Source organism: Protopterus annectens, chromosome 11.part0 (genome assembly GCF_019279795.1).
Source record: "Protopterus annectens isolate FY-2018-M chromosome 11.part0, PAN1.0, whole genome shotgun sequence".
In the NCBI taxonomy this organism is placed as follows: Eukaryota; Metazoa; Chordata; order Ceratodontiformes; family Protopteridae; genus Protopterus; species Protopterus annectens.
The window spans coordinates 56,387,753-56,409,331 of record NC_056745.1 but is presented as its reverse complement, the minus strand read 5'-3'; the positions used below and the strand labels follow the sequence as shown (position 1 = coordinate 56,409,331).

The 21,579-nt window shown below is 42.0% G+C and overlaps 1 protein-coding gene across 14 annotated transcripts in view; it reads right to left on the bottom strand.

Moving 5' to 3' along the window:
* The window catches only part of NRCAM (neuronal cell adhesion molecule), a 1,614,235-nt gene extending 1,593,101 nt beyond the window's left edge, over positions 1–21,134 (bottom strand). For 6 of the 14 annotated variants that reach the window (XM_044087425.1, XM_044087435.1, XM_044087431.1 and 3 more), the window contains exon 1: positions 20,902–21,134. The gene's annotated coding sequence lies outside the window, so the exon portion shown is untranslated. The remainder of the gene's footprint in view (positions 1–20,901) is intronic. The other 8 variants (XM_044087429.1, XM_044087436.1, XM_044087440.1 and 5 more) reach the window with 2 other exon arrangements.
* Between the last annotated feature and the right edge of the window lie 445 nt (positions 21,135–21,579).

Here is a 21,579-nt window from a genome sequence, read left to right as displayed (position 1 = left end):
CTAATTGCCCTTGTGAGCCATTTTAAGCCTAGCCAATTATCCCTTGTGAGACTCAAACCCTGCACCTTGTGTTTGTAAGGCAAACAACTTAACCATTAGACCCTTTTATACAAGCAAATTCCTATATATATGTTATCTTTATAGTCATACAGTTATATGATATGTATCTTTTAAGTCATTTTTACATGGACGTGATTATTTGCAATGATTTCATTGGTGATTTTAACATTTAAATTTGATGGCTGGGTTAATTAACTAGCTTTGATGAAGTTCCACATTAGAGGAACAAAGCGCTTAACTGACGTAAGTTAATAAAGTTATTTCTTCCAGTAATTTTGTGGTTTCTGTTGTGCTTCACTATTCCTGGTGTCATTTTATTGTTTTAATTCTCAGTTTGGGGTCATCTGGCTTTCAGTTTTCGAAATTAAGGGCTATCAAACAGCACCAACACACCAGTGCTTTTGCCTGCAAGAGTTAGAAGGGAAGTTGAAGTACTGCAGGACCAGACAATGATATGGAGGGATATTGCCAGTGCTTGCAGAAGTGGGTAGCAGACACTAGAAGGGATATGACTCAACACTTTCAAAAGTTAGATGACCTGGAAAAGCATTCCAGGAGGCTCAACATCCACATTAGAGGCATCCCAGAGGCAGTGGGGAACAGAAAATTGTGGTTGGTGGTTGAAAGAGTTTTGGTAGAAGCAATGCATGCTCCAGCTCACCTAGATTTTTCCATTGAGCATGTTCATGTAGTTGGGCTGAAACAAAGGGGAGAGTATGGAGCCCCAAGTTATGTGTTGGCAATGATGCACGCAGCACAAGATAGAGACTAGATAATTCAGCAAAGCTGGAACTGCAGAGGAGTGACTTGCAGTACGTTGCACTTTCTTTTTTATGGCTGACTATTCACAGCACTTTGCCATGAGGGGGCAGACACTGAAGTTTAAACAGGAACTTGGGGATGTGGGGTATCAGGCTACTCTATTTTATCCAGAGACACTGGTTTTGGAAATTGACGGAAAGAAATCATTTCTGTATAAATTAAGAGATGCTAGAGATTTTCTTAAGAACTTGAGGGAACAGCAGACATGCTGAGAGAAGAAGATGCTAGGAGACTATCTATTCAAGAAATAAGTGCAATTGGATCTCATAAGGAAAAAGGGACTAAGAACTCCCAACAAGCAGAAGGTACCATCCAAAAAAAGATTAGTAGCAGATAGTCCCTCATTCTCCACCAGCAAAGACCATCTGAGAAGTGGCTATCTTAGAGATGATGGTAGTCCAAGAATGAAGATGGGGCTGCTGGCAGGAAATCTGAGCACCCAAAGGAATCTGCAAAGATTATATATCTAGGAAGTGGGGAGGGAACAACCGGAAACATGGGGAGTTAATAAAAGGGCCCTAACCAGAGTGAAGCAGCCTGCGAAGGTGAATCACAGGAAGCCTACTATGAGCGATGGGCAAAGATGCTCACCTGTGAAATCCAGTGAAGCTAGTAATAGAGCCTGGTAAGAAATCATTTTGGGGTTGTTAGACTCAGTTGATAAACACTTCTGGTCATGTCAGAGGCTTTGCCAGACTGGACAGGAGTGAGGAATGGGTGATGGACTTGAGCAGTAGTGAAGACCAAACTCGGTCAACAATAGGCTTAATTTAATGAGTCCACTGGGAGCTTAACAGCTAAGAGATGGATCTCAAGGCAATACTTTTCATTTTCTTTAACTCTGACAAAGAAAAGACTTTCTTTGGACAATATCATAGCATATTGACTGTTGACTTTAACTGGAGATGCAGTCATTGTTTTATCTTCACTGATATTTTCCAAGTCCTCGTGATGTGAGCTGACAGGCTGTATTCATCTTGTTGTCTGGTTAAATCAACACAATTAAATCACTGTGTTTTTTTCTTCAGAAAGGTCGTGTGAATGGGAATGAGGTATGTGTGAGTTGGTGACCCCGTACTTCCCTGGTGGTGGGTTCCCCATACACAAAGGTTAAATCTATGTTATAGTCTTCAAATACTTTTATATTTTAAGTTCCTGTATGCATCAGCTTAAATGCTGTGTTTCTCATTTAGACAGGGGACCCCAGTTTGGAAGATAAGCAAAGACACAGGTCAGCTAAGAAGTTCTGCTACTGTCAAACATTAAATGAATAATCTGGGGTTATCTGATTGGATCAGTGTTGTGTATATGTGGGGGGTGGAGGGGGCATGGACCAACAGTCTATACCTTTTATTTTGTACTATTCCAATGAATATTGTAGTGGGCAATATCCCGGGCCCTTTAACAGCTAGATCTTTCTCACTTTAGCCTCCATTACTGTCAATCAGGCATAGGCTCTGTGAGTAGCTCAATTGTCCTACCACACAACAAAAATTTAAACATTGTGCAAATGCACATCTATCAAACACACAAAATATACTGCCTTCATATATACTATCTCCGTTCTCCATAATGAAATAACATCACCAACCCACTACAAAGAAAATAAAATATGGAAATAAAAATCAGGCATTGCAGAGTCCTCTGCATTTCCCCCATAGCTCTATATGGAATTATAATTATAAGATGCATTTTTGAAACCAAATGTGTGTATATACATGTACCACAGCATATACAGCCAATATCCTGCATTTTTGCTGCAAAACAGACACAGTGAACAAAACCAGAATTCAAAACAGATCACCTCCATGATAAAGTATTCATAAGTGCCAAAGGATAACTCACTATATGATACATTAAAAGGAAGCCACCCACCCCACATGTAACAATCTTAATGAATGAAATCAGTGGATCAACCTTTCTGCACAAATCACTGCCTGTCATTTATATAACACAAGTCAAAAAAACAATCCTTCAGTAGTGGAAACACTTTAGCACAATCAACAATAACCTGAATTGGAATTGCAATAATTTTTATTATAAATTGAAACAAATCTGAGCATGGAATAAGCTTTGAACTCTGTTGGTTTACAGTTCTTCTCCTAATTCTTGATCAGTATTGCGTTATAAGGGGCAGTACTTCATTATAAAGTAAAACAAGTTACTCAAACAACCAATCACTGCATGATATCTTGCATTAATTACATTTCTACTTCATTGCCATACTTTGATGGGGTCTATATCACTTAACTAATTCTCACATCGCCAAACCTCTCTTCATTGAACATCTTTTAATCAAACTCACAAATAAGCGAATGGACTTTTCATCAAAGGTTTTCCTAGAGCAAAACAATGGCAGGCCACCCAAGTGATTGTGGGAAAAAACATAAAACTTAAAACCTACCCAGATGGGGGGGGTGCGCCCACCACCACCCAACTAAATATACCAACTCCGAGATCACACTACAGAGGGGAAAAGGCAAATTCCATATGGTGCCCAACCATAATTAAAAGGGCGGTACAGTGGTGCAGCGATTAACATTGTTGCCTCTCAGCAAGAGGTTTGGTTCGATTCTCAGCTGCAGTGCCTTCTGTGTGGAGTCTGCATGTCCTCCCTGCATTCGCATGGGTTTCCTCCAGGTGTTCCAGTTTCCTCCCACATTCTAAACGACATGCATCTGGAGCATTTCTCCCAAGGCCTCCACTGAAAATAGGTTCTGCCCTAGTTCAGCTTTCCCAGTCAACAAATGTTAAATAAATAAAAAAATTAAAAAGTGTTCGATGAAGAGGGGTTCAGCAATGTGAGATTTGATTATGTGATATAGACCCCTTTAATGGCTGAGCCATACTTTCACCAATGTATCTTGTAGCATCCATCCTCACCTGCCTTTTCATGTCATAGTCTGACCTTATTTTGGTGTACTCCAACCATCAAAAGGATGTCTTCTAACTGCTTATAAGATCTGAAAAAAATGATGACTGCAGCATCAGACTTTTCAGCAAGTTTCACTAAAACATTTAAAACATTATTGTTTTTATATCCCGTAGGTGTTCGTGTATTCTAGCATGGAACACTGTCAGTTTTTTTCCAAACTAAACATTTTTACATACACATACAGCAACATAAGCAATGATTTTAATAGTCACAATTACAGTATACATTGTCATCATCAGGCTGTACAAAACTATTAGAAACATTAATATTTTATTTCTAGTCCTCCTGTACGCAAGCTGTATGACAGAACCAAATATTTATCTAGACAATTGTTCATAGGTTCATAGGTTCATACTAGGCTATCTGCCCTAGGGCATTTATAAGCCTAGCCAGAGTGTGTTTGGCTTTCGCCACCCATTTTAAATTAATTTTGCTATGCCTTTTTTTGAGGTTAGTATACTGTGCCTCTGTCTAACAGTGACACAGAAGTGATGGCCAGGGTAAACTTACGATCTCCCATCCACTCATCAAGATTCCTCTTGAAGAGAGTCAATGTGGGACTCTGCCTAACCTGGACTGGGATTTTATTCCAGAGTGAGGGAGCCTCTGGGTTATGAATCTGTCCCTCCAGCATGTCCTATTTATTTCAGTGCTGAGGTTCAAGTCTCTCGAGCGCGTAGCTCGATGGGATTTGGATTTTCTGAGGTGCAGCATGTCCATTAATTCCGGGTTGGACATGGCTTTATACATCAGGCACAGATCGCCTCTGAGTAGGCAGTATGCCACTGAGTAGAGCTGGAGTTTCTTTAACCGGGCAGCATATGGCATCTGTTTGAGCCCTCTGATCCTCTTGGTGAGGTACTTTTGGGGTCTTTCCAGTCGCTGCAGGTGTCTGGTAAGGTACATCCCAAAAGGGGCATTGTACTCAATTATGGGCCTGATGAGGGATGAGTAAAGAGGTACAATGACCTCCCCTGATCTAGATGTGAATCCCTTCATGATTAGGTGGGCTATATAAAATGTTTTTCTAACCACTTTGGCCACGTGGTTGTCAAATGAGAGATTGCTATCAACTTGGGTCCCCAGGTCCCTAATGACTTATTCTGTACTTAATGGATTACCACCTATGTGGTAATTTGTGGGCACTTTGTTTTTGCCAAAGGGGATGACTATACACTTTTTTGGCATTTAGCTTGAGGCCATGGCTCTGGCACCAGTTGTCTGTTTCTATGAGGCCCTTTTGGAGGATGCTTGTGTCGGCTGGAGAGTTGATTATGGCACCCAGTTTGCAGTCATCTGCGAACTTGGTCAGCCACAGTCCTTCCGTGTTGGCTTGTACCGCCGAGAAATATATACCGAACAAGAGAGGTCCCAGGACTGAGCCTTGTGGGACGCCACTTGTAACTGGTTTGGAGTCTGACATGGCTCCAGCAATTCTAACCATGTGGGTTCTGTCCTTGAGCCAGTTTGCAACCCATCTAGTGACATAGGGGTTTATATTTAAGCTGGTGAGCTTATCTATAATGCCCAAGTGGGGTATTGTATCGAAGGCTTTTGCGAGGTCCAGGTAGGCTGTGTGGACCACCTTCCCTCGTCAATGGCCTTGGTGACTGTTTCAAAGAAATCAACCAGGTTTAAGAGGCAGGATCTGCCCTTAACAAAGCCAAACTGGGTAGGATCCAGTGTCTGTAGGTCCCCAATATCTTTATTTATGAGGTCCATGATGATCCTTTCCATAGCTTTGCAGACCAAGCTAGTCAGGCTTATTTGGGTGATAGTTTCCAGGATCCGTTGAGGCACCAGCTTTGTGGAGAGGGACCACTGTTGCTGTACGCCACTCTTTGGGTACATATCCTGTAGTAAGGCTAAGATTGAACAGTAGTTTTATGTTTGGGTTTAGCTCTTCTTGGAGTTCATGTAGGACGCAGCCCGGGACACCATCTGGTCCCATTGATGCTGTGTTTTTTGCTTTGGAGAGGGCGGCTCTTACCTGAGCATCTGAGATGTCAGGGGGGGCAGCACTCTGTTGGGATAGATATTTGCCCTTTTGGTGGGGAGGGCGGGGGAGAAGTTTGCACTGAACCTGTCAGCTAGGATGTTGGCAATGTCTGTGAGCTCGGTGTATTTTTTGTCATTTTGGACTAATTCTGAGCATATCTGGGAATTCCCACCCAGGTTCCTAACATAACTAAAGAAAGCCTTGTGATTATCCTTAGTGTCCTGTGCAATTTGTCTCTCGAAGCTGGCCTTAGACGATTTTATGAGTGCCCGTAGTTTTTTGATAATACTGATCAGAGATGCCTTCCCTTTTTGGGATTTTGCTCTATCATGTAGTAGCTTCCTCCTTCTATTGTATAGTTTGTTTATGGCTGGGGTCCACCAGACAGGACGTCTGCCTTTGGAGGATTCAGTCTTGGTTTTATTTGGGATTGCATGATCCATGCATTCCTGAAGGTGTTCATAGAATGCGTTTATAAAGGATTCTGCGGTCTGGGCCGTATTTTCCACAGGCCCGGGGGCTTTGAAGGATTTTGCCTCGGTTTTGAGGCATGTGAAATTTGCTTTAGAGAAGTTTTTACTGTGGTTTTGTGGGCAGGGGGTGGGGTCGGGATGTGAATATCCAGTGAGATTAGTTTATGGTCTGATCTTACCAGTGAGGGATACACTTCTGGTCTGGAGCATAGTGTCCCCATGTTGGTGATGATCAGGTCCAGTATGTTTTCCCCTCTTGTGGGAGTGGTAACAAGTTGTTCCATAGCATTTGAGTTTATAAATTCTAGGAACCTTTGGGCTAGGGTGTTGGAGCTAGAGTAATGCTCCCAGTCTATGTTTGGGTAGTTGAAGTCGCCCAATATAATGGTGTTTGGAGAGACCTTCATATTTTCCAGTATTCTCAGGAAGGCCAAGTGGGGTTCCTGTGTTTGGGAGGGTAGTCTGTAGCAGGCTATAAACTGGAAGGCAGTTTTACCCACAGTTAGTTGCACTTGGATAGTCTCTGATGCTTCGTGCTGTGCCACCAACCTGGAGGTGTGGGTATCTTTGACGAATATTGATACTCCCCCTCCTTTTGTGGTTCGGTCCAAGTTTTGGGGCCAAAAAGCATGGTATGAGGTATAACCTGGTAGTGCTGGGGTGCTCTCGGGAGCCTTGAACCAGGTTTCTGTTAGTGCACAGATATCTATGTTCTCCATGCTAAGGAGAGTTTCGAGTGCGTGCATCTTGAGGTTTAGACTTCTGGCGTTGAGTAGCATTACTCTTAGTTTCTTATCCCTTGTGATACCTATGGAGGTGGGTTTGTCTTTTGAGCCTTGCCTAAAAAGGCACTATGGGGTAGCAAGAGCCTTTGCCAATATCCAAAGCCCAGGGTGACAGGTGCAAGCCATCCCTAGCGAAGCATCATGGCTTGTCGAGCATGTCATCCCAGGCTGACAGGCATTGGATCCCCTTTGAATGACACCAACACTTAAGCCAATTGTTGAAATTGATCATCTTGTCTTCATATTGTGGCATCATTCTTGGTGAGGGTAAGATACTACTCAAGGTCAGGGTCATACTGGCCTGGGCTACATGCTCAGAGAGCTCCTCTATGTCTCTTTTCATGTAGTCCAGGGAGGTACGTCTCAGGTCATTCACACCAGCATGGACAATGACTGAGTCATATTTGTACTTGCCTTGGAGTGACCTGAGTGCTTGTGTTATGTGGCGGATCCCAGCGCCCGACAGGCAGCTCACCGTGACCATCTCCTTGTTCAGCCTGGTGAGCGGGACGTCAGTGTGCCTGACGATAGAGTCACCTATTACAAGTGTATCAGGTGTGTTGTTTAGCCTTAAGGGCTGTGACTGTTCAGCACACTGGCTTTGTGAGCTATGTGTTGCACATGTTTTGTTTTGGGGTAGCGGTTGCTTGGGTGTCTGCTTTGGAGGTCTCTGCTGCTTAGGCAGATTTTTATTTAGAGCCTCCGAGTATGTTTTTGTGTGTTTATGTGTTTGGTTTGTTGTCGTGGTAGGTCTATGTGAGACTGGAATTGTAGTGAGTGTGGTTTCCTTCTCCTCCTGACTGGTTACGCCAGTACTGAGTTGAGAGAGCTTAGCCTCCAGTTTGGCTATATGGTTGCATCTCTCACATGTGTTGGAATTTGTTGGGAGGAGGAGAGGGTTGTCTGTGTACATGAGGCAGTTGTAACATTGCCTCAAGATTCCCAGATTCACCAGCTGGACCGGAGAGGAGATTGACAACTGACTTTTGGACATGCTAGAATAGTATTGGGAATTCCTTTATAATTGAAAAAAGGGCCAATGGGGAACAAGGTACTCAAGGGGAGTTTGTGAGGGTGTAGTGCTTTTAATTTTTTGAGCTGACTTATATAATTGCTTTAGTGAGCAAGTGCCAGGTAACTTAAATGCAATGTGTTACAGGTAACTTAAATGCAAAAACGACAAACAGTAACTTTCTTTCAAGTGAAACAAGGAAATAAGTACAGTAAGCAATGCAGATATCACTAGGGATCCACAGAAGTGCTACGCGTTTTAGGTGGAATTAGCATTTCAGGGAAATAAACAAACAACAAGCATACAAATAAAGCTAGATTCAGCAGGCCTGGATATAGTCTATGCTACAGCAAACAAGGTGTACCAATTTCAGTAAGAAACAGTTAGAATATGCAGGCACTATAAGCCTCTAACCAGAAATTCCCTGCTCAGAAGGGCAGAGTCCAGCCTCTCCTCCCACAAGAGTGCAGACCGCAATCCTTCTTAACGTAAAATAACTGGCCTGAAGCCCAAGTGCTTAAACCAGAACTAATACACTTTTAGAATAACAGACACTGAACTCTCAATCAGCAGTTCCCAACTTAGAAGGATGTAAGCTACCTGTCCTGCCACCACAGTGCAGGCCACAAACCTTCCTAATGTAAAACAACTGGTCTGAAGCCCAAGTGCTTAATCCAAAAGACTTAGAAATGATAGCTACACTTTAATCAAGTTACTACCAGCAGTAATAAATACAACTGAATACTTTAAAGAATGCCTGGATTAGTGCTCAAGTTATACAAACAAAGCTAGATTCAGCAGGCCTGGATCTAGTCTATGCTACAGCAAATGAGGTGTACCAATTTCAGTAAGAAGCAGTTCAGATATGCAGGCACTATAAGCTTTAACCAGAAATTCCCAGCTCAGAAGGACAGAGTCCAGCCTCTCCTCCCACAAGAGTGCAGAACACGAACCCTCTTAATGTAAAATAACTGGCCTCAAGCCCAAGTGCTTAAACCAGAATTAATACACTTTTAGAATAACAGACACTGAGCCCTCATTCAGCAGTTCCCAACTTAGAAGGATGTAAGCTACCTGTTCTGCCACTACAGTGCAGACCACAAACCTTCCTAATGTAAAACTGGTCTGAAGCCCAGGTGCTTAAACTAAAAGGCTTACAATGAGTTACACCAAGCAGTAATAAATACAACTGAGTACTTTTAAGATGACGCAAAAGCAAAATAAAGTAGGAAAAAACACAAATACAGTAAAAGCAGATACATTTTTTTTTTTTTTTTTTTTTTTGGAAAGAGAAAAAGGAAAGAGAGAAAGGAGTAGCAGAAACTAAGCTGATTGGCCTTCTCAAATGCTCTCCCTGTACTGGGTAGAATGAGGTAATGACAGTAGACTGGGAGGAGGGTCCCAGATCAAATTTACACCAGGGGCGGGCAACTGCAAAGCCACCAACTATAAAAACACTATACCAACAGGGAGGGAGGTGGGAAACAAACAGCAGAAATGTTACTCACAGCTGAAAAGCAGCAGTGAGCCTTTAAATGAAAGTTTTAAACAGCTAAAGGAGCCACTAGAAAAAAGAGTTTAACTGCAACAAGTTATCATAAACAAACAACCCAACAGATGCTTAATAAGAGTGGACAATTTCCAGTTAATACCTCACACACAGTGAAACTAGCTAGAAAGAATACACAGTACACAAAGTGCTATAAACAACAAAGAAATAAAGAACAAAATAAACAAAAAACAGGATACTTAATGTTATATATTGTAGCTCGAGTTTGCTGAGTGTCCTTCCTTCGATCAGCTCACTGTAAAATGGCTGAACACTCACAACTGAGCTTCTTAGGTAACAGAAAGTTGAAACCTGAGACAGCTTTTAAGAAAGAAATCTCAAAAGAACCAGTGAGGTGCTTAGTCTAAGCTGTAGTCCAGGAGACCTCAGTCAGCCAATGACCTCAAACAATTCTCTCTCACTGAAATGCCTGATGGCTTTGGCTACAGATAATACCTCAGTTCCTCTAAATAATTTGTTCTGATATACCACTGGATGAACAGAAGTAGCTAATGAATGGCATTGTTTGATTCATGATATTAATTTTATGTTCAGCCTCCCACCCTATCAGATACAGTGAGATCATATTTTGACTTCAGACACTCCTACCAGTCCCATCTGTTCAGCTCTGTCCCAGCTCTATTCCAGTCTAGTGTCACTAGCTCATTCTACCTAATACAGAGAGAACATTTGTGAAGGGCAAGCCACTTAGGTCCTTAATTTTGAATTATTTTCTGTTTCTCCTTTCTCCCTTTCCAATTTCAAAAAAAATCCCTAAGCTTGTTTCCTGCCTTTCCTGTAACTAGTCTAGTCCAGATACAGATTTGCTGTAACCAATACTGTTTGTAAGCTTCTGAGCCTCCAAAGCCTTTCTGACCTGGTGGGAAGCCTTCTAGCTTATCAGTGGGAGTGGTAAGCACTAGGTAGCCTATCTAACACAAGAGTGGTTTTTGGCTCAGAAATTGTAGTTTATTGGCCGTTTGGGCAGTTTTTCCATCTGTTTCAACTTTCTGGTTTAAAAGCCTGCATTTGTGCTTGTTTCCCACCTTTCCTGTGACTAGTCTAGTCCAGATACAGATTTGCTGTATCCAGGACTGTTTATAAGCTTCTGAGCCCCCTAAGTCTTTTCTGTGTTGTAGGGAAGCCTTCTAGCTTATCAGTGGAAGTGGTAAGCACTAGGTAGCCTATCTACCGCAAGAGTGGTTTCTGGCCCAGAAATTGTAGTTCATTGGCCGTTTGGGCAGTTTTTCCACCTCTTTCAACTTTCTGGTTTAAAAGCCTGTGTTTGCGCTTGTTCCCCACCTTTTCTGTAACTAGTCTAGTCCAGATACAGATTTGCTGTATCCAGGACTGTTTGTAAGCTTCTGAGCCCCCCAAACCTTTCGGTGTTGAAGGGAAGCATTCTAGCTTATCAGTGGGAGTGGTAAGCACTAGGCAGCCTATCTACCACAAGAGTGGTTTCTGGCACAGAAATTTTAGTTTATTGGCCGTTTGGTAGTTTTTCCATCTCTTTCAACTTACTGGTTTAAAAGCCTGCATTTGCACTTGTTTCCCATCTTTCCTGTAATTAGTCTAGTCCAGATACAGATTTATTGTATCCAGGACTGTTTGTAAGCTTCTGAGCCCCCTAAGCCTAAGCCTTTCTGTGTTGGAGGGAAGCCTACTAGCTTAACAGTGGGAGTGGGAAGCACTAGGTAGCCTATCTACCACAAGAGTGGTTTCTTGCCCAGAAATTGTAGTTTATTGGTCGTTTGGGCAATTTTTCTATATCTTTCAACTTTCTGGTTTAAAAGCCCACGTTTGCGCTTGTTTCCCACCTTTCCTGTAACTAGCCTAGTCCAGACACAGATTTGCTGTATCCAGGACTGTTTATAAGCTTCTGAGCCTCCAAAGCATTTCTGTGTTGGAGGGAAGCATTCTAGCTTATCAGTGGGAGTGGTAAGCACTAGGTAGCCTATCTACCACAAGATCCAGATACAGATTCTTAGTTTTAGCACTTGAACTTGCTTATTGGTGCCCAGCACTTGTTCAGAACTTGTTGTTAGCACTAAATAAACTACAAATTACTACAGCACTCACACTTTTTCTTTACCTAGAGGAAAACAGTTTTTGTACTTACGTTCCTCACTGGCTTAGAAAAAAACAGCTCTTATACTCACTTTCCTCACTTGTCTAGAGGAAAGTATTTTTTTATTCAGGCATGTCCAAGGGTCAGCTCCCAGTGTTCTCTCCTATCTGATGAATATGGGTATCTTGAGGCAATGTAGCAATTGCTTCATGTACACAAACAACCCTCTCCTCCTACCACCCAACACCACAACCTATGAGAGATGCATTTATCTAGCCAAACTGGAGGTAAAGTTCTCTCCAACCAAAACTGAACTTGACAGTCAAGAGGAGAAGGTAATCTAGCCAAACTGGAGGTAAAGTTCTCTCCAACCAAGACCGAACTTGACAGTCAAGAGAAGGTAAACACTTGCACCACACCACACTCATCACATAGTCCCACTAAACCTACACCACCAAAATCCACACATAGAAACACAAAAACATTTACAGCGGCTCTCAATAATAATCTGCTCAAGCAACAGAGACCTCCAAAGCAGAAATGCAAGCAACCTCCACCTCCAACACAACCCAAATGGCACATAGCCCACAGACTCAGTGCGCCAATAAACCACAGCCCATAAGGCAAACCAACGTACCCAACACACTAGTCATAGTTGACTCTATAGTCAAGCACACTGATGTCCCACTCACCAGGCTAAACAAGGAGAAGGTTACTGTCAGCTGCCTGTCAGGTGCCAGGATCCACCACATAATCCATGCACTCAGGTCATGCCACAAGTACAAATATGACTCTGTCATTGTCCATGTTGGTGTGAATGACCTGAGACGTACCTCCATGGACTACATGAAAAGAGACATGGAAGAGCTCTCCGATCTTGTCGCCCAAGCAGGTATGACCCTAGCCCTAAGTAGCATCCTGCCATTGCCCAGAATGATACCGCAGTACAAGGACAAAATGACTGACTTCAACAACTGGCTAAGCTTCTGGTGTCATTCTAAGGGGATCCAGTATCTGTCTGCCTGGGACGACATGATCGTCAGACCACGATGCTTTGCCAGAGATGGACTACACCTGTCGCCCCTGGGATTCCAGATACTGGTTAAGGCTTTTGCAGCCCCATAGTGCCTTTTTTAGCCAAGGTTCAAATGACAAATTCAACACCATAACAGGAACAGGCAAGCAAAAACTGAGGGCAATGCTATTCAATTCTTGAAGTCTAAATCTCAAAATGCACTCACTTGAGGCACTCCTTAAAATGGAGAACATCAATATTTGTGCAGTGACTGAGACCTGGTTCAAGGGTCTAGAGAGCACCCCTGCATTACCAGGCTATAACTCATACCACACTTTTCGGCCATCTAACCTGGACCAGAACACCAACGGTGGAGGTACGTCCATATTCATTAAGGATATCCACACCTCCAGGCTAGTTGCGCAGCATAATGCATCTGAGGTTATGCAAGTGCAACTAACTCTGGGCAAAACTGCAATCCAAACTGTAGCTTGCTACATATCCCCCACCATGCCTCAGGATTCCCACTCCTCTTTTCTTGATATACTGGAATATATTAGGGTTCAACCAAACACCCTAATAATGGGCGATTTCAACTACTCCACCATTAACTGGGAAAACTTCTCATGCACCAACCCCTTCGCTCAACGCTTTCTGGAATTCATAAATTCCAATGCCCTGGATAAACTTATTCACATCCCCATCAGGGGCAACAATATCCTAGACCTAGTCATTACCAACATGAGTGACCAGTGTTCTACCCCTGAAGTCAACTCCTTGTTGGTCAGATCCGACCATAAGCTAATCACCCTAGATATTCACATCCCGCCCCCACCCACCATTAAGGAAACATGGTAAAAAATTTCTCCAAAGCCAACTTCATGCTTTTTAAGACAGAAGTGGTGAACTGCATGACACCCATGCAGATGGACAATACAGTTACGAGTGCTGAATCCTACACAAATGCACTCTATAAGCACTTATACCAGTGCATGGATCGTGCTATCCCAAACAGAACCAAGACACTATCCTCCAAAAAAGGAAGCCAATCTGGTGGTCCCCTACCATAAACAAACTCTACAACAGAAGGAAGAAATTGTTGCAAAAGAGAGTAAAATTCCATTAGTAGAGAAGTTCTCTGGTCAGCCTTAGTAAGAAGCTGAGATCCCTTATAAGATCCTCTAAAGCTAGCTACAAAAACAAAATTTCCACTGATTCTAAGGGCAACCACAAAACATTCTATAGCTATGTCAATAATCTCAATGGTAACACCCAGATCTGCTCTGAGTTACAGCACAACGGCATGAAAATGACAGAACCAACTGATATTGCCAACATCCTGGCAGATAGGTTCAGTGCTAACATTACCCCCCCCTCACTCCACGTTACCCCCTCTCACTCCCTAAAGGGCCCATATCTATACAGGAAGAATGTAGAGTCCCTGTAATCACATCTATGCAGGTACAAGCTGCACTCTCTAAAACCAAAAACACAGCATCCATGGGACCGGACAGCATCCCAGGTTGCATTCTACACAAACTTCAGAACAAACTGGCTCCCCACCTAAGTACCATTTATTTTTATTTATTTTATTTAACATTTGTTGACCGGGAAAGTCCGACTAGGTTCCACAGATCCTGTTTTCAGCGGAGGCCTGGGGAGAAATGCTCCAGAAGCATGTCTTTAGAATGTGGGAGGAAACCGGAGTACCCGGAGGAAACCCACGCAAATGCAGGGAGAACATGCAAACTCCACACAGAAGGCACCCCAGCTGAGAATCGAACCGGAGAACCTCTTGCTGTGAGGCGACAGCATTAACCACTGCACCACTGCGCCGCCCATGTTCAATCATAGTCTCATGTCAGACTTTGTGCCCACTGAATGGTGCACAGCAACAGTTATCCCACTCCACAAAGGGGGAGCCATCACTGATCCTGGGAACTATCGCCCTATTAGCCTGATGAGCCTGGTCTGCAAGGCCATGGAACGTATCATCATGGAACTCATAAACAAAGACATTGGTAACCTCCAAACTCTGGACCCCACCCAGTTTGGGTTTGTGAAAGGCAGATCATGCCTTCTGAACCTGATCGACTTCTTTGAGGCAGTCACCAAAGCTGTAGACAAGGGTAAGGTGGTTCACACAGCCTATCTTGACCTCGCCAAGGCTTTCGACACCATCCCCCATTCTGGAATTATAGCTAAACTCACTAAACTAGGTATAAATCCCTATGTCACAAGATGGGTTGCCAACTGGCTCACTGACAGAACCCACGCTGTAAAAGTTGCAGACTCCAAATCTGACTCCAAACCAGTGACAAGTGGAGTACCACAGGGTTCAGTCCTGGGACCTCTCCTGTTTGGTATCTACTTCTCTGAAATACAGGCTAACACAGAAGGCCTCTGGCTAACAAAGTTCATAGATGACTGCAAACTAGGAGCTATAGTTGAGTCCCCAAATGATGTGGACATCCTACAGAAGGACCTCACTGAGGCAGATGCCTGGTGTCATAGGCATGGCCTCAAGCTCAATGCCAAAAAGTGCATCGTCACCCCCTTTGGTAAAAACTCTGTATCCATGAACTACCACATAAACGGCAGTCTACCTAACACCAAATGTGTGATAAGAGACCTTGGGACCCAGGTGGACAGTAGTCTCTCCTTTGATAATCACATCACCACAGTAGTCAGGAAATCCTTCTATGTGGCACACCTCAACACAAAAGGGTTCTAATCCAGGAAAAAAGAGGTCATTGTTCCCCTAAACTCGGCACTTATTAGACCCATTATAGAGTACAATACCCCTTTTGGAATGTACCTCACAAGACATCTGCAGCAGCTGGAAAGGCCACAGAAGTACCTCATAAAGAGGATTACTGGCCTCAAACAGATGCCCTACACTGACCATCTCAAAAAACTCCAGCTTTACTCTGTAGCATATCGCCTACTCCGAGGAGATCTATGCCTAACATATAAAGCTATGTTAAACCCAGAGCTGTTGGACATGCTACACCTAAAGAAATCCCAATCCCTGCAAGCTACATGCTCTAGGGACCTAAACCTTGTCACCACAATAAACAGGACATGCTGAAGGGATAGATTCCTGTCCCAAAGACTTCCTATACCCTGGGACAAGCTACCCATCTATGTCAAGCAAAGTTCCTCATTAGCACTCTTCAAGAAAAATCTTGATAAGTGGATGGGAAATAGGAAATACACCCCGTGATCACTTCTGTTACTTTGCTTTACAGGGGCACAGGAAATTAACTTTCTTGTGTGTTGTAAGCCAGGGAAACTTGTTGGCTAGGCTTACTTAGGCCCTTGGGCCAATAGCCTAGTACCTACCTATGAACTTATGAAGATATTCACAATTTGTCACAACTAAGGAACTTCCTTTTTACTCTTAAGCTCCTGTAAATCCTGTTCCAAGTACTTCTTACTATAGACCCTTTCTAGAAAGCAATCGTTAATATAAATCAAATAAGCCATTAGTTCAAACCTTTTCATGGTATTAATGACCCTCAGAGCACTTATCCCATAGAAAGTGTTCTTACTATGTACACATGGTGGCCACAGTGGCCACTACATGCTTGTAAAATACAGTAAATAGTTATATCCTTCCTATGTACTCCATGACCCAAGCCATTAGGCTATTTACAGATGGACACATTCTGGAACATAATTATCTCCATATTCCATGTAGGAATAGAATTCTCTAAATTAAATTCAGTCTTAAAAGATGCATAACAGTTGGTCAGTTTTCATAAATCTGTCAGTATTATGTATCCACTTAAAAAGACCGAATCTTCTATAAATCATCAACATCAAACAGTTCTGCCTCTTTAATCATTGCATAATTTGTTAAAATGCTATTCTATTAAAAAACAAACATGTCAGATGTTGTCGGTTTTACTTCAGATATAAATATTTCAAACAGTTATGTGCTACAGCATCAGGTATCCCATTGTATATCCACATATGCATATATATAATTGTTTTTTAAACACATTTCAAGTTTAACTGAGTCATAAAATAAACCAGGATGCCCAATATAATCGTAATAATATAAATGAAGACAGGCAAAATCCTCAAAACTACTTTCACTGTTCTCAGCTGGTATTAGAACCTTTATAAACATTATTTTATTTCATTTTATTAATATTGTACTTATTTTGTTGATCAAAAAAGTCTATTTTTCCAAGTCCTTCTGTTCTCATGTTTGTCTGTGGGATGACAGAGAGAAGCAGATGGATGAGAACTACACTTGTTGTTGTGTCTTTCAGCTTTTCCTGGTTAGGGGTCGCCACAGCAGAACTCCGGTCCGCTAATGATTGGCAGATAGATTTTTACATGCCGAGTTGCCAGCCCTGATGCACAACCTTCAACGAAGGTACGCTCATTCATGCATGTCTCCACGCAGAAGACGCTCTAGCTGAGAATCGAACCGGACAGCGTCTTACACTAAGCCAAGAAAATCATAGGCTATCTGTTCAGTCACTACGTGATGCTTGGTCTAGACAGCTGTACAGTCTTTCAACTTTTTTACATAAGGCATTGAGTTTACTTAGAACTACACTTAAACATGCCCAGGCAAACTCAAATGGATGTGATCTTGGAAATGTGGTATCAAAAAAGTGCAGTGCCATACCATTTGATAACAGAATATGCCACAGCACACTGTAACACAACATGCCACACCATGTGAAAAATCAGTATTAATAAGAATTTTCCACATTCACAGTCTATGAAAGAACACAAACCCTCTTAGTTCTCCACCCTCAGAGATAATTTCACAATCAGCTAGGCTATCAGTGCTTAACTTTTCACTTTGTTAAGCGCAGGAAAACCACTGAAGGGCTCCACTACTGACAGACATTGAAATCTGTAATAGGATCATATGTGTCACAGTAAGACATTTCTTGTTCTCTGCAGGTACTGGTAACTGATAAATAAGTCAACAAGGATCACAACACACAGGTACAATAACAGCATAATGTCAGGGGATTCTGATTTTTTTTTACATCTGTCCCTTTAACTAATGCAACGGTAAGCTTTGATGGGCCATGGTTAGTGTTAATTAACTACATGTACATTTTAAAAAGAAACACAGGGATAATTACATTTAGCTACCATATATAAACTGAGCATGACCCTTGAATCAAAACATTTAATGTTACTATTCAGTGAAACATTAAAACATAGCCCCTCGTCTTCTTAGCATTTTTAGTTCTCCAGTGAAAACAGGAGTTCTTTCCAGTATAACTTCAGTTTTTTTCAGAATTAAGGAGTAAGTTATCTGTCTACAAAAGTACATGTTGCTATGACTACACCATGTGTGCACAGAAAGAGCCAGACTTCAATTTGTTCCATTTAGCATTGTGTTGTGACTCTGTAAAGTGCTGAAGGAAACTTGGATTGAGAAATAATGAATTTGTGGAGTAGTGCTTCTGCCAGAATGATAGGTGGTTGTCTATTTGTGAGTTTTATCTGGCATTTTTGTCACAGCATTCCCTAATGCCACAGTAAAATAGAGTCCATCAAGCCATTAATTTTTCATTACCTGCTTTACCACCTTCTGGGTTACAGGGCCAATGGCTATACCAGCAAGCAACAGATCACTCCATCATGGGATATAGCAGCAATGTACCAATTCACATGCACATCACACACTTAGAGGAAATTTCAAATCACCAACTTAGCTACCCACATGTCTTTGGGAGGATGGAAAAAACCTGAGTTACTGACAAATACTCAGAGAGGTACAGGAAGCAATGCAAGCTTGGCAAAGAAAATGTCACAGACAGGAACTGAACTGAGAAAAAAAAAACTGAAGTAATAATGTTGACTACGGCACCACTGTGCTAACCACTGTCCCAACGCAGTGCTACTGAATTTGCTGGTTTAGTTCTTTTGGTCACATTAACTAGTTCATGATTTGCATCCCAAATGGCTACTCATATTTCTGATATTACTGGATTTAGAATCACTGCAAGTATGGAGCTTTCCAGCATGAAAGCTGCAATCAGCAATCAGAATTCTGCTTCTTCAGAATAATGCAAGAGTCACAAGCAACAGAAACACTTAGTGGCAGGTATTCCCCAATGCATCTACTACCAGGAATCTCACAATCATATCAACAAACATCAAATGTTCAGGCTAATAGTGTTTCCTTTCTAATGTCCATGAATTTTAATAATATATTTTCCAAGTATGTGCATATCACTTTGGGGAACAGATATGTCTCCTGATTTTATAATTAAATTGCAAGTCTTAAACTAAATGGAACATTACAATGCCATCCAAGTATGCTATGCATGTTAAAATAATGCAGTAGTTGCCTGTGAGAGTGTTGTTTGCTCATCCCAGCCATCAACACTATATGTGACCATATTGTACGCATCTCAGGAAGACCATATGTGTTTATAGCTTTGCACAGTTCCACAACCATTTCCTGACCTCAGAATGCTAAGCCATCCTTGTCTATCCAACATCAGAATTCAGGTGAATTTTAGTTGCCACCGCTTTGTCTGCTATGAGTCTTCCACTTTACCACCTCAAATATAGTAGAAGGTGCATCCATGCAACCCTAGTTTGGCATCTTTCTCTGGAAGTATAATGCCTTAAAGCAGACTCCAGTGCACAGAACTGGGAAAGCAATGGGTGTTTACATAATATCAGCCAAAAATTGTAAATATTTTTCTGCTTGTACTACACTAGATTAATATCAGAAAGAAAAAAAACACCCAATGCTAAGTTACTTGCATCTCTGTTGAGTGGGCCAGTGAGTTTCAGATGCACATTAGCTTTCCAATAAAGACAAGCAGTATTTTACTGCTGCATACTGCCACCTGCAGTTTAATTGGGGAAATGCATTACTTTGCATGTATGTCTGTCTGTCGGTCTAAGTGTATGTATGTGTAGTGGGGAGGGGGGGGTGCCATTCCAACTTGTTGCTAAAATCATATGCCATCATAATATTTAACAGTCATCTGGCAGTGGAGAGTGGACTACAAGCAAAACAAATGTTAGATAATTTGTTAACCATTAAAACACATATGAAAGACAGTAATAGGATACTGCCAATATCATACATATCATGTCAAATGATGGCTTGCAAGAGAGTTATCAAGATATATTTACATAATGTAATAACAATTCATTACATGTGGAAACAGGCCTTTTAACTTTAAACTATCAATTAAGACAGCATTTTGAAACAATTTCCTTTACTGCATAATTAAATCGAACTCTACATCCAGAAGCACACAATTAGATAGAGTAGTCATTTGCTTTATGTTGTGGTCACTTGCATTTTTCCCCTCAGTAAGCTGAACATTATTTGACAAGACCGTGATTACAAATGGAAATAGAATACAATCAGTAATATATGGAAATGAATGCATAGTGACAGACAATCCACAGCTACCCACAAACTGAATGAGATGTAAAGTGAAACAAAATGGACCTCTGGGATTTCATTTTGTAGTCTTTTATTTCAAATGGCATTTAGTGGAAACCCGGTCTTATTAAATTGTGGTTGTGCAACTTGTGCATAATAAATGTAGTGAATGCACTAGACTGGAGATGCGGACAGAGTTCCATGACACCCTTCTTTGTAATAGCTTTATGTGAATAACAGATTGTGCAGCCAGTTTATGATTACCTGTAAACAGATGCATCTCCGTGTCAGACGGTCAGGCTTCAGCAGTGTGAAATGAGTTTCAAATCATGCCTCACGTATTTTATACACAAGCACTTAAACACCTTCCTAGCAGCCTGGATCATAATTGAATTAAATACGTTTATATGCATCATTTAAGGCAGAAGACACACAAATAGACGAGATGACACGATTAAACATCTGAGATCGCCAAAAGCACCTAGCAATACAGTACAGAGCGTTGTGTCTACATTGGCCTCTACACACCCCGGCTCGACAAAACCCTTCTGTAATAAAATCTACCTGCAATACTTCAAGCCATTCTTTTGCACAACTACTCTGCAATTACGTTTCTGCAGGACCACCGCGATGATGAGCTTTGCAAAAGAGCAGGTTGCTAAGGAATAACATTGGAGAGAGACATCCCCCAGTGGCTGCAGATATATATCCATTAGCAGGGGGGTTACTGCAATCACCTCACGCAGCTTAATAAAACAGCAGTGCTAAACGTGGTTGTACTCACCGGATCAGTCGGTTTACGGTTTGGAGAGGATGCTTCCCACCCTGTCAGCCGTGCCCCTCACCGTGTCACCGTGAGCCTGTATGCCAGCTCCCCCTCGCCTTGGGCGCTCAGTAGCTGCTTAGCTCAGCTGCCTGCGTTCCCTCTGTGCCTCACTGTTCTCGATCCTCTGAATGCGTAGGCTGCTGCTAGCCTCTGGGACTCTGGCTGTATTTGCATGGTCCAACAGCTCTGTGCTGGTACTGTTGGTGTAGCGACACCCCTGGCTGGCATTGAACTTCAGATCGGAGGAAGGTCCAGCATCACCCCCCCCCCCCAAAAAAAAAAAAAAAAAAAACAAAGCAAGGTTCCTGAATTTTGAAATACTAGGAACTCGAAGAAAAAGTACTCAGAATAAAAGGGTGAAATCAGCTTCCACTTACATTTGAACGATTCAGGGACCCAAGGGTTATCTTAAAATATGAACCCAAAATAATGGACGAGGAGAATTTTTTTTTCTGAACAGGAATACGCTGGAAATGGCTGTCATTAGACTCATAAGTGCAGAAAAAACACCCCTTAGAAATATTATGACATGTATACATGGCTGACACCATTACAGATACCCGAAATGAAACATTTTTTAATGAAACATGAAATTCTACACGAGAAACAGATTAATTTATATTTTTATTTTTTCAC